The sequence below is a fragment of the Adiantum capillus-veneris genome, chromosome 19 (assembly GCF_014529385.1).
Source record: "Adiantum capillus-veneris isolate H3 chromosome 19, ASM1452938v2, whole genome shotgun sequence".
Classification (NCBI taxonomy): Eukaryota; Viridiplantae; Streptophyta; class Polypodiopsida; order Polypodiales; family Pteridaceae; genus Adiantum; species Adiantum capillus-veneris.
Window position 1 is genome coordinate 70,152,516 of NC_140949.1, and position 18,394 is coordinate 70,170,909.

The window sequence follows — 18,394 nt, forward strand, 5'->3', positions numbered from 1 at the left end:
ACAGGTTGTATAGAGCCATACCATGTCCAAGAGGGAAGTCTTGGAGATTGATACGACGTCGAGTTCTCTTAGCTTCCTTGGTCTCCTTTGCCTTCTTGCCTCGTCCATGGTCACTCTGTGATGTGACACCTTCTTTCTCTTTACCTTTTCCTTGGCCATGCTTAATGCCATTTGCTTCCATGTCAACCTCATTTGAATTTGTCACCTCTACCACATGCACATTTGGATCTGGCAAAGGTGGAACTCCTTCCACTCCATGTGGAGGTGGTCTTGCTCCATTTGGCCTTTGTAGAAGTCGTGGTTGCTGACTAGTTCCTTCACCTGCATTCATCACTGGGTAATTCAAGCTAGGTCTCCCTGGCTCCCCACGGGGCCAAGGACAATTATACATCCCATGTCCAGACTCACCGCAATTCCAACATTGCAAGACTCTCCTAGGTCGTGAATCTCGCTCTTCAGACTTCTTTGCTTGTCCCTTCGGATCTACAACTTGTGCAAGGTAAATTGTCAGGCTGCTTAAAGATTCATTTAACTTCTCAATCACTTCTACTGTTACCTCAGGAAGCTCCCTAGATGTTGATGCTTGGGACTTACCTTTGGGTCTAAGACCTTCTATTGGAACCTCCCCCCTTAAGCACTTGAGTTTCCTATATTTCTCAGCAGCCCTAGTTTCAGCTGCATCAAAGGTAGTAGGTGCACCAGCCTCAACTTTTACCTTAAGGTCAGGAAAGAGTCCAGGTCCACTTCCCCAACCTTACTTCCATTACAAGAAGCAAGAACTACTTTGACATTGAGAACCAAGGCTCTACAATAGTTCACCTTGTACATAAACAAAGTCCACCACTTGAAAAAACTTTACTCTCATATATAAAGGGACTTTTGGTTTTGAGATCCATCACTTGTCCAACCATACTTCCATTGAAAGAAGCAAGAGATACTTGGACATTGGCAACCAAGATCCTACAGCACCTTGGAAACTCGCCATTTAAACTAGGTCCACGTCTTGTACAAGCTTTACTCTCATATATAAAAGGGACTTCTGGTTACAAGATCCACCACTTGTCCAACCTTACTTCCATTAAAACAAGCAAGGGCTACTTGGACATTGAGAACCAAGGCCCTACAATAGTTCACCTTGTACATTAACAAAGTCCACCAATTGACCAAGCTTTACTCTCATATAGAAAGGGACTTTTGGTTTTGAGATCATTCATTTGTCTAACCATACTTCCATTCAAAGAAGCAAAAGATACTTGGACATTGGCAACCAAGATCCTACAACACCTTAGACACTAGGCATTAAAACTAGGCCCACCACTTGTCCAAGCTTTACTCTCATATGTAAAAGGGACTTCTGGTTTCAAGCTCCAGGTCCACATGTCCAACCTTACTTCCATTAAAATAAGCAACATAGGGCTACTTGGACATTAAGAAGTAAGGCCCTAGAATAGTTCACCTGGTACATTAACTAGGTCGACCACTTGTCTAAGCTTTACTCTCATATAGAAAGATACTTTTGATTTTGAGATCCATCACTTGTCCAACCATACTTCCATTGTAAGAAGCAAGACCAACTTAAATATTTGGAACCAAGTATCTAAATCACCTTGGACATAGGCCATTAAAACTAGGTCCAACACTTATCCAAGCTTTATTCTCATATATAAAAGGGACTTCTAGATTCAAGCTCCAGGTCCAGTTTTCCAACCTTACTACCATTAAAAGAAGCAAGGCCTACTAGGACATTGAGAAGCAAGGCCTTACAATAGTTCACCTTGTACATTAACTAGGTCCACCACTTGTCCAAGCTTTACTCTCATATATAGAAACAGACATTTGATTTTGAGATCCATCACTTGTCCAACCATACTTGCATTGAAAGAAGCAAGAGAGATTTGGACACTTGGAACCAAGAACCTACACCACCTTGGACAATGGCCATTAAAAGTAGGTCCACCACTTGGACAATGAGAAGCAAGGCTCTGCAATATTTCACCTTGTACATCAACTAGGTCCACCACCTGTCCAAGCTTTACTCTCATATAGAAAGGGACTTTTGGTTTTCAGATCCATCACTTGTTCAACCATACTTCCATTGAAAGAAGCAAGAGATACTTCGACATTGGGAACGAAGATCCTACACCACCTTGGACACTGGCCATTACAACTAGGTCCACCACTTGTCCAAGTTTTACTCTCATATATAAAAGGGACTTTCTATTTCAAGCCCCACAACTTGTCCAACCTTCCTTCAAGTAAAAGAAGCAATGCTACTAGGACATTGAGAACCAAAGCCCTACAATAGTTCACCTTGTACATTAACTAGTTCCACCACTTGTCCAAGCTTTACTCTCATATAGAAAGAGACGTTTGGTTTTGAGATCCATCACTTGTCCAACCATACTTCCATTGAAAGAAGCAAGAGATACTTGGACATTGGGAACCAAGATCCTACACCACCTTGGACACTGGCCATTACAATTAGGTCCACCACTTGTCCAAGTTTTACTATCATATATAAAAGGGACTTCTGGTTTCAAGCTCTAGGTCCACTTGTCCAACCTTACTTCCATTGAAATAAGGAAGGGCTACTTGGACATTGAGAAGCAAGGCTCTACAATAGTTCATCTGGTACAATAACTAGGTCCACCACATGTCCAAGCTTTACATGGGTTGCATGATTCGCTATTCGACATTTGTTTTATTCGTGAATAATGGCCGATTGATACGTTCTAAAGATTTATACGTGCGTATTATTTACTGCCATGTCATCGTTTTTCAAAAAAACCTTTTAGTGCTTACATATCGATCGATAAACTATCGATCAATACTTAATCAATCGATAGGCTTTCGATCGATAGTTTAAATTGATCTATATGTTCTTGATTGATATAGTAGTAGTATATAAAACCCAAATTTGCGTGTTTTAGCTACAATTCCCTTCACCAAAGTGTCAGGTTACTTCCAACATAGAAAGGTTGAGTTGTCAACTTAAATAATCTTTGAATTTTTTGGAAAATATTATTTTTAATGTTTATAAATTAAAGATAAAATAATCATATAGATTTGAATCACCTATAATTCTTAACAATAGAGGTTATTCTTTAATTCTATTGCTAAGATTAAATAAATTACACTAAGCAATAGAAACTATACTTTTAGCTCTACTTGTTTAAATAAATAATTGTATGCATTAGAGGCTACTTTTCTAGCTATTGATAGCCGTTTTTTCGGCTCTTTGTAATTACCAAAGTGAGTTACCTCACCCTACCAAAATCACCCAAACACTGTGGCTATCCCTACCATTTCACTGTACATAGGCGTGCGTGAGTCACGGGACTTTTCCCATATCTTCTTAAAAAACCCTCAATTAGCTAGTCATTGGGCTAGTTGAGCCAAAAAAATTAAAAAAATTAAAAAATATAAGTATATTATGGCCCATGCGTATGTAAATATTTCTTTATATATAGGGCCTAAATAAAAGGATTTTTCATAATTATTTTGGTATTTATTTAAATATTTCTACCTAGGTGTGTGTTATTTATGCTCTGTACATTGCCTCACCATTACCACAATTTTTTCTTACCATTTTTCATACTCTTTATTCCATATAGAAATATTTTCATGTAAGCTTCTCTTATATTTGGTGTAACTCCACCCCAAAGAAAATCCAAAAAAACTAGTTTTATTTATGTGTATATTTTTTCACTATTTTGATTTTTTCCCTTCCTACATCTATTTTGTTTTTTTCTAAAAAATTAGAACACCAAAAATATTTATCTTTTTATGGTAGCCTCATAATGAGAGAGATTTCTTTTGACCCCTTTATATTTTTTCCACTTATATTATTTATATTTGACATGTACATATTTTTTAGACCCCTCAATATTTGATTTTCTTAGTTGTACTGTTCACTTATATCCTAATCTCAACAATATCTTCAATTATAGACCTACCAAATAAGGTCAAGGGTAGGTGGCATGCATACATGCACTATGGAGGGCTCACTCTTGGAGGTATTCAAAAGAATCATCCAAAGAAGGACCCCACAAGGACCTTGCAGTGGAAAAAAACGGTCGGTTTTGCTGAATTTTTAAAGTTCACTTGCTCTCCGAATTTGAAAAGGTGATACAAACAAAAGTTGTAGCTCGTGGGCTGAACTTTTGCCTCAAATTTTTATATATTTTTTTGAGCTACGAGCTGTGAGCTATGATTTTTTTAGTGGACCCCAATTTTCCCATGCTATGCAGTCACACTCTCTCTTCCACTTTATCATTTTCCTCTTTCACACACACTTCTCCACTCATCATCCCCATCTATCTCACCACTCCTCTCTGCACACTACTCACCTTCTCCTCAACCTTGAAGAATAAGAGAAACCATGGTGAACTCATACCTCCCACACACAATTCCATTCCAAAATTGACCACCTAGTCTCATTTTTCCTCCTCCAATTTACCCATATCTATCAAAAAAACCACAAAATTCAGCCTCTTCTCTTAAAAGACAGCATCATGGTGGTTGATTACTCAGCTTCAATTATCTTGTCTCTCAAGGAAGGTCAAGAGTGGAGAAAAAATGTATCGTCAAAGCTAGTGGACCGTCAACAGGCGTCAAAATCGGCCCTACTCAAGACACTTGGAGCATCAACCTTGTAAGAAAGCCACCTTTTCTTACCTCTTAAGAGTTTTTTTCTTCCTTATTTGTATCCTACATGGATACTCCCATTGTAAATATCCAATTCCATTTGTAAATTAATACTAACTCTACTAACACTAACCCACTATGAAAAGTCCTATCACCTCCATTTCTCTCCTCTCTCTTTCCTCACCAACTTCTTGATAATTCCAAGCAAAAGAAATTAGATAAATTGCTGAAAATCTAACCCAACCATGGTTAGAGGAGTAACCCTACCCTTCAAAATTGCTATAAAAGGAGGGTGTAGCTAGCACAAAGGGAGAGCCATAAGCAAGAGCACTATGCTATAGCTTGAGAAGCCAAGCTCAACCTCTCTAGAAGGAGCTCTTGAGTGGAAGCTCATTGTCTTATGCATGTGCATGTGTTGTAATAGGGGATTAGCAAGGGAACTCTATGCCATTGTAAGAGAGAGAGTGATCATTCAATTGAGAGTAGGAAATCTATCATTTCTCCTACTAGTGTAAGCCCAACATTCGCTGAATCAAGGAGGGTGGATTTGGACTAAGCTTGGATACTTGTCTCCCTTCCAACGTGAAGTAATGGACAACAATGATGCGTAAGTGTCTTGGTGTTTTTTTTTGTTAAGTTCTTGATAGCTTGTCTCTGGTGTTGTCATCAATCTAGCCATAAATCCCACATACTGTAAGAGGGCGACAGGGTGGAGAGGACTCCCCTGGCCTTAAGACAGTGATTGGGGTGGCTTTTCATTGTGATGTGTTGTGGTGAAATTTACACAAGCTATGTTGAACAAATACTAATCTCACTTTGATTTGTCATGACAGATTTGTAAGAAGGCATTAGTGCAACAAGCACCCCTCCCCCTTTCTCTCTCTTTCTTAAATATATAGTTGTGTTTGCTTGATCATTGCCGATACGTTTCAAAGCAGCCCGAGCACTATCTCTCTCTCTCTCTCTCTCTCTCTCTCTCTCTCTCTCTCTCGTGTTTTAGGGTGTGAGAGTATTCCATTGGTGTTAGGGTTAGTGTAAATTCCTTGCTTGTTTGTGTGTTGCTCTAACGATTCTCCTCTTTTGCGTCCTAGTTCACTCTTAAACTAGGTGGTGCCCCTTGTGTAGTTGGGATTTGGCTGTGGGTTTGTTGTTTTGGTTTGTGTTGTGTTGTGCCCCAGCCCCATTGAGCAGCACGGGAGCCTTGAAGGGTGTCTAGAGGCCACTCTTCTTGTTGCCCGCCCCGGACCGCCTCACTATAATGCGAATGTATAATTCTAAACATTAGAAGCTATACTTTTAGATCTATTTGTTGTAGAATAGATACTAAAAGTGATATTTGATGGTTAAAATCTATCATAGCTATAATATGTGCACAAATAATAATGTTAGTTCATATATTTTGGAACATATACACATACATGAAAGTTCCTTTGGTTGTCATGAACAAATGTTCGTACCTCCATATAGACATAGAAAAGGTCCACAGGTCCACTTGGTGCTTCTTGGTTGTTATGAGATGATTCTCTTACTTCCAAATGAGGTTTAAGGTATGAAGTAGGATTCACTTCGTTGTTATCTCTTACCTCTAAGTGAATATGATGGATTACCTATAGAATTCGGTAGGTTGTGATCGAGCGAAAGCTCTTAGCTCCTAGTGAATATTAGGCATGCATAGTACTTGGGATTCAAATGGATGTTATCGAGCTCATTCTCTTACTCCTATTGATATAGAAATTAGAGACCTTAGTTATTTTAGGGTCGATTGGTTGCAACCTCTTATTCATTTTCTCCATCCTTGTCTCGCTACTTGTTAAAGATAATAATCACTGGCTTTCTCTCTATTCATTCGCAACAACTCTAAAGAAATAATTCTTTCTTGTAGCTTGTCATTATGCTCACATTGCATTTTGCACAATAACTTCAAGGCATCCAACTGCACTTGTATGGGCAGAAGAGATTCCTTTCCATAAACAACCTCATACGGTGTAAACTGTGTTGACACTCTATACGAAGTTCTATAAGCCCACAAACACTTTTCCAAGTCCAAGTCCCACTCTTTAGGATGCTCTCTAGCATACTTTGATAGCATCTTCACAATTTGACCATTGAAATTTTCTACCAACCCATTGCATTGTGGGTAGTAAGGAGAAGAATGCCTATGCTGAATTTTCAATTTCTCCATGAGAGCAGCAACAAGTTTTCCCCTAAACCCTGGTCCATGATAAAAAATGATAACCATAGGAGCTCCAAACCTGCAACACACATGTTGATATAAAAAAGAGGCCACTCTTCCTGCTGTTACATCTTTTACTGCTCTTGCCTCCACCCATTTTGTCAAATAGTCCACAGCCACAAGGATATACCTTTTGCCATTGCTGGTCCTCGGCATTGGACCTATAGCATTTAATCCCCATTTTGCAAATGCATCAAAAGACATTATAGCTTTCTGAGGCTCAGCAAAAAGCTTCCTATTTGCAAACACTTGGCATTCATGGCATGACTTGCACCAAACATAAGCATCTCTCATCATAGAGGGCCAACAATAACCTGCTCTCAAAACACGGAAGACAACCTGATCCTTGCCTTGATGGCCTGTTTCTTCATGGCAGTGCTCCAAAATTAAGCCTATCTCTTCTTTGTACGGTACTTTTCTCAAAATGCTATCCTTGACATAAAGCATGAGATCCTCACCTACCAATGTGTAGTTTCTTGCTTTTGCAACTATTCTCTTACGCCGAATATTTGACATGCCCTCTAGACAATGCCCTTTACCAAGAAATACTTCTACATCTTGCAATGATTCCCTTCTTGCATACAAGGCTTCCTTGACCTTTAAAGGAGCTACCAAGCCAACTTGTCCCTAGCCAACTCATCAACTTCTTTATTCTGCTCACGAGGAATATTCTTAAACTGTATCTTCTCAAACTCATGCAAAAGCTTCTTGATGCCATAAAACCACTTCTTCAAATTTTCTTTCTTAACATTCCATAAAGCAAGGAACTGATTCATGACTAGTAACAAATCCCCCTTTGCAATGATTCCCTTTCTGCATACAAGGCTTCCTTGACCTTTAAAGGAGCTACCAAGGTATCAACTTGTCCCTAGCCAACTCATCAGCTTCTTTATTCTGCTCACGAGGAACAGGCTTAAACTGTATCTTCTCAAACTCATGCAAAAGCTTCTTGATGCCATAAAACCACTTCTTCATATTTTCGTTCTTAACATTCCATAAAGCAAGCAACTGATTCATGACTAGTAACACATCCCCCTTTGCAATAACCCTCTTCCTTCCAAACTCAACACACTGCTTCAACCCAAGGAAAAGCGTGAGATACTCGGCCTCATTTTTACTTTCAGCTTCATCAAGATCGTAAGCTCTACAAAAGATTACATCGCGTTTTGGGTTCTTAATGACTACCCCACCACTTGCCTTTTGAAGAGCTTTCCTGTATGCACCATCAAACATCATTGTATACGCATCTATAATATCCATTTCCTCTTCATGATCATCCTTGTCAACCCTTGGGTAAGATGGAAGCTCCCCCCCCTTATGTACCACTATGTCTGCCAAGTGAGCTTTAACAGAATGATCCACTTTAAACTCGAACTCATACTCTTGAAGCTCCAAAGTCCACTTTAAGATGCACTTGCTAGGCTTCAAATGTTGTACTACATCCACCATCTATCAATCTTAAATGTTGTTTTTACGAAAGATGGGCCATAGATCCACCACTTGTCCATTTACACTAAGAATTGGGAAGTAGGTGCATCAAAGATCCACCACTTGGCCACTATAACAAAGGCTTGAAATGTGGATCTAATTATTAGTGTCTCCTAAATCCACCACTTTGCAATCTCAAATAAAGTGTGTGAAATAGGTAGAGCTTAGATTCCCTAGTGGGCCATTCTAACCAACTCTTAGAGGGTGAATGCATCCAAGATCCAACAATTGGCGATTCAAGCCAAGTTTTGGAAGGTGGGCGCAATGATTGGTGTCTTGTAAATACTCTTACAACTTTCAACAAAGTGTGTAAGAAAGGTAGACCTTAGATCCTTAGCGATTCTACCCAATTCTTGAAGGTGGGTGGATCCAAGATCTGCCACCTGGCCACTCTAACCAAATTTTTGAAAATGGATGCAATGGTTGGTTTCTCCTACATCCACCAACTTCCTATTTTTCGAAGTGAGTGCATCCAAGATCCACCACTTGGCCATTCTTACTAGACTTGTCAAGGTGGATGCAATGGTTGGTGTCTCCTACATTCACCAACTTCTTATTTTAAACAAAGTGTGTGCAATATGTAGAACTTAGATCCACCACCTGGACATTCTAACCAAGGCTTGAAGGTGGCTGCAATTTAGATCCACCAATTGGGAATTCTAACCAACTTTTGCAAGGTGGATACAATGGTTGGTTTCCCCTACATCCACCATCTATCAATTTTAAATAGTGTTTATAGAAAAGATAAACCATAGATCCACCACTTATCCATTCTAACCAAGTATTGGTAGGTGGGTGTAGAGCGTAGATCCACCACTTGGGAAGTCTAACCATGTCCTAATGTTAGGTGCATTCAACACTTGGCCATCATAACTTATAATTTTACACAATGTTTGTGGGATGAATAGATCCTAGATCCACCACTTGGCCATTTAGACTAAGAATTAGAAAGTAAGTGCATCAAATATCCACCACTTGGCCACTATAATGAATGCTTGAAATGTGGATCCAATTGTTGGTGTCTTGTACATCCACCACTTGCCAATCTGAAATAAAGTGTGTGAAATAAATAGACCTTAGATTCCTCAGTGGGCCATTCTAACTAGTTCGTAGAGGGTGATGTATCCAAGATCCAATAGTTGGCCATTCAAGCCAAGTTTTGGAAGGTGGGTACAATGGTTTGTGTCTTGTAAATCCTTCAATTTACAACTTTCAACAAATTGTGTAAGAAAGGTAGACCTTAGATCTTTAGCCAGTCTAGCCAATTACTGAAGGTGGGTGTATCCAAGATCCACCACTTGGCCATTCTAACCAGACTTTTCAAGGTGATGCAATGGTTGGTTTCTCCTACATCCACCCACTTCCTTTTTTGCAAAGTGAGTCCATCCAAGATCCACCACGTGCCATTATAACTAGATTTTTCAAGGTGGATGCAATGGTTGGTGTCTCCTACATCCACCAACTTCTTATTTTAAACAAAGTGTGTGCAATACGTAGAACTTAGATCCACCACCTCACCATTCTAACCAAGGCTTGAAGGTGGCTGCAATTTAGATCCACCACTTGGTCATTCTAACCAACTTTTGCAAGGTGGATGCATGGTTGGTTTTCCCTATATCCACCATCTATCAATCTGAAATGGTGTTTTTATGAAAGATAGACCATAGATCCACCACTTGGCCATTCTAACAAAGTATTGGTAGGTGGGTGTAGACCATGGTTCCACCACTTGGCCATTCTAACTATGTCTTAAAGTTATGTGCTTTCAACACTTAGCCATCATAACACTTGTAATTTTACACAATGTTTGTGGGATGAGTAGATCTTAGATCCACCACATGGCCATTTAAACTAAGAATTGGGAAGTAAGTGCATCAAATATCCACCACTTGGTCACTATAACAAAGGCTTGAAGCATGGATCTAATTATTGGTGTCTCCTAAATCCACCACTTTCCAATCTCAAATAAAGTGTTACGTTTTGGAAGGTGGGTGCAATGGTTGGTGTCTCCTAAATCCACCACTTTGCAATCTCAAATAAAGTGTGTGAAAAATGTAGACTTTATATTCTCCATTGGGCCATTCTAATCAACTCGTAGAGGGTGAATGGATTCAAGATCCAACAATTGGCCATTCAAGCTATGTTTTGGAAGGTAGGTGCAATGGTTGGTGTCTTGTAAATCCTCCAATTAACAACTTTCAACAAAGTGTGTAAGAAAGGTAGACCTTAGATCTTCAACAATTCTAGCCAGTTCCTAAAGGTGGGTGCATCCAAGATCCATCACTTGGCCATTCTAACCAGATTTTTCAACGTGGATGCAATGGTTGGTTTCTCCTATATTCACCAACTTCCTATTTTTAAAAGTGAGTGCATCAAAGATCCACCACTTGGAGATTCTAACCAGATTTTTCAAGGTGGATGCATTGGTTGGTGTCTCCTACATCCACCAACTTCTTATTTTAAACAAAGTGTGTGCAATATGAAAAACTTAGATCCACCACCCACCCATTCCAATCAAGGCATGAAGGTGGTTGCAATTTAGATCCACCACTTAGCCATTCCAACCAACTTCTGCAAGGTGGATGCATGGTTGGTTTCCCCTATATCCACCATCTATTAATATTACATGGTGTTTTGATGAAAGATAGACCATAGATCCACCACTTGGCCATTCTAACCAAGTATTGGTAGGTGAGTGTAGATCGTAGTTCCATCACTTGGACATTCTAACCATGTCTTAAAGTTAGGTGCTTTCAACACTTGGCAATCATAACACTTGTAATTTTACACAAGTTTTATGGCATGAGTAGATCCTAGATTCACCACTTGGCCATTTACACTAAGAATTGGGAAGTAGATGCATCAAAGATCCACCACTTGGCCACTATAACGAAGGCTTGAAACGTGGATCCAATTGTTAGTGTCTCCTAAATCCATCACTTTGCAATCTCAAATAAACTGTGTGAAATAGGTAAAGCTTAGATTCCCCAGTGGGCCATGCTAACCAACTCGTAGAGGGGGGATGCATCCAAGATCCAACAATTGGCCATTCAAGCCATATTTTGGAAGGTGGGTGCAATGGTTGGTGTCTTGTAAATCCTCCAATTTACAACTTTCAATAAATCGTGTAAGAAAGGTACACCTTAGATCCTTAGCCATTCTAGCCAAAACCTAAAGGTGGGTGCATCCAAGATCCACCACTTGGCCATTCTAATCAGATATTTCAAAGTGGATGCAATGGTTGGTTTCTCCTACATTCACCAACTTCCTATTTTTCAAAGTGAGTGCATCCAAGATCCACCACTTTATTTCTTACCAGATTTTTCAAGGTGGATGCAATGGTTTGTGTCTTCTACATCCATCAACTTCTTATTTGAAACAAAGTGTGTACAATACACAAAACTTAGATCCACCACCTAGCCAATCTAACTAAGGCTTGAAGGTGGCTATTATTTAGATCCACCACTTGGCCATTCTAACCAATTTTGCAATGTGGATACAATGGTTGGTTTCCTCTACATCCACCATCCATCAATTATTAATAGTGTTATAGGATAGATAGATCGTAGATCCACCACTTGGCCATTCTAACCAAGTATTGGTAGGTGGGTGTAGACTGTAGATCCACTACTTGGCCATTCTAGCCATGTCTTAAAGTTAGGATCCTTCAACACTTGGCCATATGTTAGAGGCTCTCCATAGCATAGGCAATCTCCCACAAATCTATCAATCCGGAAAGAGAGAGCATGACCCCGCTAGGGCTTGGAGGCATCACACAAAGAATGTGCGAGAGTGTCATCGTATGCAAAGATTGAGAGGATTCAAGAGCGTGCATCCTCCAATGAAAATAGAAATCATCCCAAATCAACTAATGCTAATCGCACATCAAGCATCAATTCAAGCAATCATCTACACACATCAAGCAACGAAGTGAAACACACTAATCTTGGAATCTCTCAAGCACAACTCTAATTACATGCATTGACAATTAAGCACACAAGATTTCATTCAAGTCGGCCACCCCAACCATGTCAATCATGGTGCCAAATCAAGTCACGCATAATCAAATTAAGCTCAAGGCTTCTTAAACCTACACACACACAAGCACACCATTAGAGGACAACTCTAATTCCTTAATCACGAGTACGCCCACTCTGCTTAATTGACATAGTTAGATAAGGACTCCACTAATCGGAGTAGCTTAGCATAAGTAAGAGTTAGATTAGAGAAGATCAACACTTCAAAACAATGAAAGAAAGTAGATAAACATGATTGACAACATAATGAAGACTAGATTAATTAAGAGAGGATTACACTAATTACATGTGATTAGCACTAGCCTTCTAAGCATGGACATTAAGCTCAAAGGCTAGGACATCAAGACCTCCTCTAGGGAGAGAGTTCTCAAAAGGACCACTCAAGAATGACCTCTCATTAAGCATAGGGCTCTTTTATAGCTTTGGACCTCAAACCCTTCAACTATGGGATAAAGTGAGCTCTCTAGCCTAAACTCATACAACTTTGGAACTCCTAAATGAGCCCAAGCCCTATACAATGAAAAGTAAATATTGAGCACTATGGCACATCCACATCTTGGTGCATAATTGGTGTAGCCGTTAGCCGCTGCTAACACTCCCCGTTCCTAATTTGGTGCACGTCCTCGTGTTCCGGTAAAGCAAGACACGGTGACATGGTAGAAAGCAAGTCCATGGAAAAATATTAAGCTGCAAAATATAAGAACAAGTAATGAGCATCAAAGGCCACCAAGAATGAACAAAACATGAAGCATAAATGAACAATCATGCAAAGTGATTTTTTGCTTCTAAAAGATGGGTCAATCATAGTAAAAAACTAGACAACATAAAGCAAAAAAATACTCAAACTATTGTGAAGATTAAACAACTTGAAATTTCAGTGTTATGCATGAAACACAAGCATTCAATTATGACCCTAGGCTAATGAAAGTTCATAAACCTACTAGCCTAAAAACTACGTGAACAATCTTAATAAATCATTCAAGTATATCATATCTATGGGCTATAAAAAAGCTCATAATCTATTAGTACATTGCCAAAGTTTTTTGAGGCTCATGGAAGTTTTGATCTAGTCATTCATTGAAAGATTAAAGCACAATCACAAGGCTACCACCCCAAGGCAAGTCTAGGTGTGACTCTCGGCTCCTTGAACCCTCAAGAAGGTGTTCAAAAAGCCTACTAGCTTACCATGGCGACGACTAACCCTTATCAGCCAGGGTGATTCCCCTCACCTACCAAGTGCCAATAAGGCGCTAGGCCTCACAAAGACACATCATAACATAGAATTTTTATTTTCATGTGCCTTAGTAACAATTTTGCTACTTTTTTGGACACTTCTTTGCTTCATGATTCTTTTTTTAGCACATTTTTTAATACTTCCTCTATGAGATACTAATGGCAATTGGACTAAACAAGACTAAAGCCTAATCATAGCCCTAGGTCATGTTAAAAGAGAATGTAGTATTAAGACTATCACTAAGATTCTAGGACTAGCAAGAAATGAACCTACATTAACCTAAGGTCAAGGCCAATTACCTATGATTTACACACCTAAAACCTAATTTTTTGATGAGTTTAATTTTCACAAAGCAAAGTGTTAAAACTTTAAAATGCCTAGCTTTCGAAAATGAAAAAAACCATAGCTTAGAAGCAAAATTTCACTTAAACCAAGCAAGAGAGTGGAGAGATGAACAAAGAGCAAAATCATGGAAGGATTACACCTATTCATGCTCTTTGAGCATCCTTGAGCAAGCATCCTTTGTGTAGAGAAGTCTCTTGATCCTTTTTATTTGCAAAAAGAAGCCTTTTGAAGCTAAGTGTAAAAACAAGCTACAAAAGCCACTTATTGAAATCCAAAAGCACACAAAAAACATCAATGAAAACCTAAAGCTAGGGTCTTGCATACCCAAATTTGCCAAAGGGAAAAAACCCACGGGGAAAAAAGTGCCTTTGGTTATGCACATGATGCTCTAAAGTAGCAAATTTATTCATACACATCATCCATGAGAGATAAAATGCTTCTACATAAGAAAATTTTACAATTTTTACCATCTCTCATGCATGATTCAAAAGTCGATTAATTTCTAGCTCAATGATGATATGGAATTTAAACTAGCCAAGAGCTGAAAATAATGCAACTTTATGAAGTGGATCTTCAAAGCCAGATTTTACAATTTAAAGCTTTCCAAAAAGTTGGCTAACAACTAGCTCAATAAATTTTACAATTTTAGAGCACACTCTATGAGCTAGAGATGACTCCAACTTGATGAAATGAAAGTGAATGGCTCTTACTAGCCAAAGTATGTACTTGAAAGCTCAAAAAGTTGGCTAAACACTAGCTCAAATGAAAAAAATTGCATTTTTAGACCAAGCTATGAGATATCATTACAATTTTAATCCCAAACAATTGGAATGGCTCTAAGTAGCCCAATATTGCAATATTTTGCAATGATGACCCTTTCTTGGATCATTTGGAATCACACATCTGCCACATCCCTTCAAAACAACTAAAAACATTAGTGCTTTTAAGCATTTGAGCATCCAATACAAGCACTAAAAGCATGCACAATTAATGCCAAGCCCAAATTTTACTATCCCATGGTCAATCAAAGAAGTTCGATTTTAGTGCTATGCAAGGATTTTACATTAAAACCAAGCACAAAAATGCAAAAGAAATGCTAAGTTTAAGCACAAAGTTCCGACCAAGCAATCACAACTCATCATTTAGTGTAACTCTCATGTGAAACCCCTATGCATGCCAAAAGAGTTTGCCATTTTAGTGCAATGAGAATTTCGATCAAGCACAACACTAGGCCACACACGAGCCAAAATGTTTTAGTGCAAGTAAGGCAATCACAAAATCATGGCTTTTCTCAATCCCACACGTTTCTCTTACATAGCAAGTATGACCTACATAGAAAAGAGAGACAAAAAGCATATGAGGAAATAATTTTCATCTCTGCAAAGGCCATCTGCCAAATTTTTATCATCGAGTAAATTGTTGCCCAAGAGCTCCATCATTTAGTGCAAAAAAATCATTTGGCATTCAAAATATGCACTAAAAGAGTCATAAGCATCGACAATCTACTGCAATCCGTGAAGTGAACCACAATACATGACATAACTTATGCACCAACGTACTCTCATGCATCTGAAGCTAGAAAAGAGAGATCGAGTTTCATGTAAATGGACACAAATGATTATCTCGAGACCTCATGCATCATTTATCATACATAACAAAATAGTGTCATCTTGAAAAGAGGGCTTCTATCTATACTCCCTGAAATGATTTATAAAATAGCAATGATTTTTTTCCATTCATTTCTTTTAATCATGAGGCTATATAAATGCCTCCGCGTGGTGTGGTGAAATGTGTGTACAGGTTGTGAGTGGGAACACTCTCCAATTGCAAGCCTTAATTTTGTTTTTTTTCTTTTTTGTTTAAATTTTCTGTTGGCAGCATCGTGGCGGCATTCTGAGGCTCGAGGAACAGCAAGAGAGAGAGTTTATGGGGGGTCAGTGCATGACCGCCTGTGCTACAGAGGCAAGTGTTGTGTGTGTGTAGTGTGTGTGTGTAGGTGTGTTGCGAGTGATCAGCCGGCTCTGAAGAAGAATCGACAGCACTGATTCCTGATGGTTGCAGCCAAAGAAAGTGGGAGTGTGTGTGCTAATGGTGGGGTCAAGCTAAAGCAGGCCAAGGCGGGGCTGGTCAGCAAGCTTTATGCAGTATGAAACTGGCGGTTCAGCGCCAATCTAGGCAAGGCAAGAATAAACGAAGGCCCAGAGAAAGCAAGCCATGCGGGGTGGAGTCTGAGGATCAGCACGCAAGGCGGGGTCTGTGGAGCCGCTGCAAGAGAGAGAGAGAGAGAGAGAGAGAGAGAGAGAGAGAGAGAGAGAGAGAGAGAGAGAGAGAGAGTGAATCTGCAGGCTTGGGGCAGGCTCGGGTGGGCTCTGCAGGGAATTCGGGACGGAGAGAATGCGCCAGATGGTATGTGTGCATGTGTATTGCAGCGCCTTTTGAGGCAAGTGGGGTGTGTGAGTGTGTTGCGTCGCTACGAGCCAAGGCGGGCTGTCGAGAAAATAGTTTGTGTGTGTGTGTGTGTGTGTGTGTGTGTGCGTGTACGTTTATGGCAGGCGAGCTACGAGCCAAGGCGTGAATTCAGGCCCGCCAGTGTGTGTGTGTGTGTGTTGTTTTGTCTTGCGCCAAAGCAAGTGGTCAGACAGTCCCTGCCGCTTTTCAATTGTTTGAATTTGATTAAAAATCTCCTCAAAGAACTGTTCCCACACTAATTGCATGTGTTCTCTTTTGAATGTGTGTGAGTTGTAGCACTCACATGGCATTATTTAAACTGCGAGTCCTATGAGCATTTGTGGCGCACAAGCTATAGCAAGTGAAGGAGTGTGTGGTAGCACAAGCTAAGTGGACTCACTACTAAAACGAGAGGAGACCATATTCTTGTTTAAAAAAGTGCCTTTTTTCATGAATAAAATACGGATTACAAAGGCATGATGATAATGTTTTTGGCCTTAATCAAACTATCATGATCTAGTCTTGACCCTATCACATAAATAGTGAAAATTGGAGTGCAATGCCCCTTCATATTTCTTCCAATCGAGGGTTACTTGATCTCACACTTTTAATTGGAAAATTTTATGCATTGAAGTCGACTTCCAATCCATCAATTGCATAAAGCACATACTTCATATAGATTATCAAACTTCCTTGACCCAATTTGAGTCCGATTTATCAATCATTGCAACTCAAGTTGCTCATATCCGCGGATATCCACAATTAGGCAAACCCAATTGGCACAAAACATAGGTCAATTCAAACCCGATTTTTAATCATTGCAAATTTAATTGCTCATATCTCAAAGCCCTAATCATCCAAACCCTATCAGATTTGTCATTTTTGTTTTTTATGGCTACACACACGTGCTTATGGCACCTCCAAATGCACAAATCATCGAAATTACTACCATATCCAATCGAATTGGCATACAACTCAATGGCAATACATAAAATCATTCTCAATTATGCGCAATTGAGTCATCTAAAATCAATCAATCAAATACACCGATCTTTTAGGCCAAATTACTCATCATAATTGGTAAAATATACCAATTATTCATTCACAATTTAGGCATAATTGGCCATTAATTAGGCACACACACCTAAATTTAGGCCGTCGATTTGTGCAAAAATTTCATTCAACACTCATTGCATTTCATCAATTGCACACTTGATCACACATACATGAGTATATACATGCTAAATTAACTCAATTTTAATAAAAAATTGATCAAATTTTAACTCAATTTAGCATTGCACACACACAAAAATTAGGTGCACAAATCCTTCTTTTTTTTTGCTCAATTAGTAACGAAATTAGGCCAATTCCTAATGCTTGCACACACATTTATTGCAAAATCATCAATCTACAAGCATTTAGGTGTCCTATTTGATTACAATTTCATTCCAATTAGGCATAAATTCCATCAATTAGGCACACACACCTAATTTTAGCAATGATTTAACAACTCAATGGGATCAACCTAATCAATCAAAAATTGAACGGAGTAGGTCAATCCACTTACAATTGATTGCTTGCTCGCTTAGTCCTTGCTCCTCGCGTAGACACTCCATTGCACACACATGTGTGCCACTCCGATTCGTTGATCAAAACATTGACCAAAATCAACACTCAATCACATGATTAGGCATAGATTAGAGCAATTAAGAGTGATGATCCTCCTCAATTAAGGGGATTTAGCATACATTCCAAATCAAAATTAGTGGTTAGGTTAGCACAATTAGTATGAAATTAGCATGAATGGCATGCAAAATTAGTAAAGGTTAGTGAAAAAGTAGCAAAATCAAAAGAGAATTTAGGGGTTTTTGGGGTAAAATGACTCTATAAACATCCAATTAAACCTAATTACACTACACACAAATCAAATCCTACCTAATTACAAGAAATCGGTAATCAAAT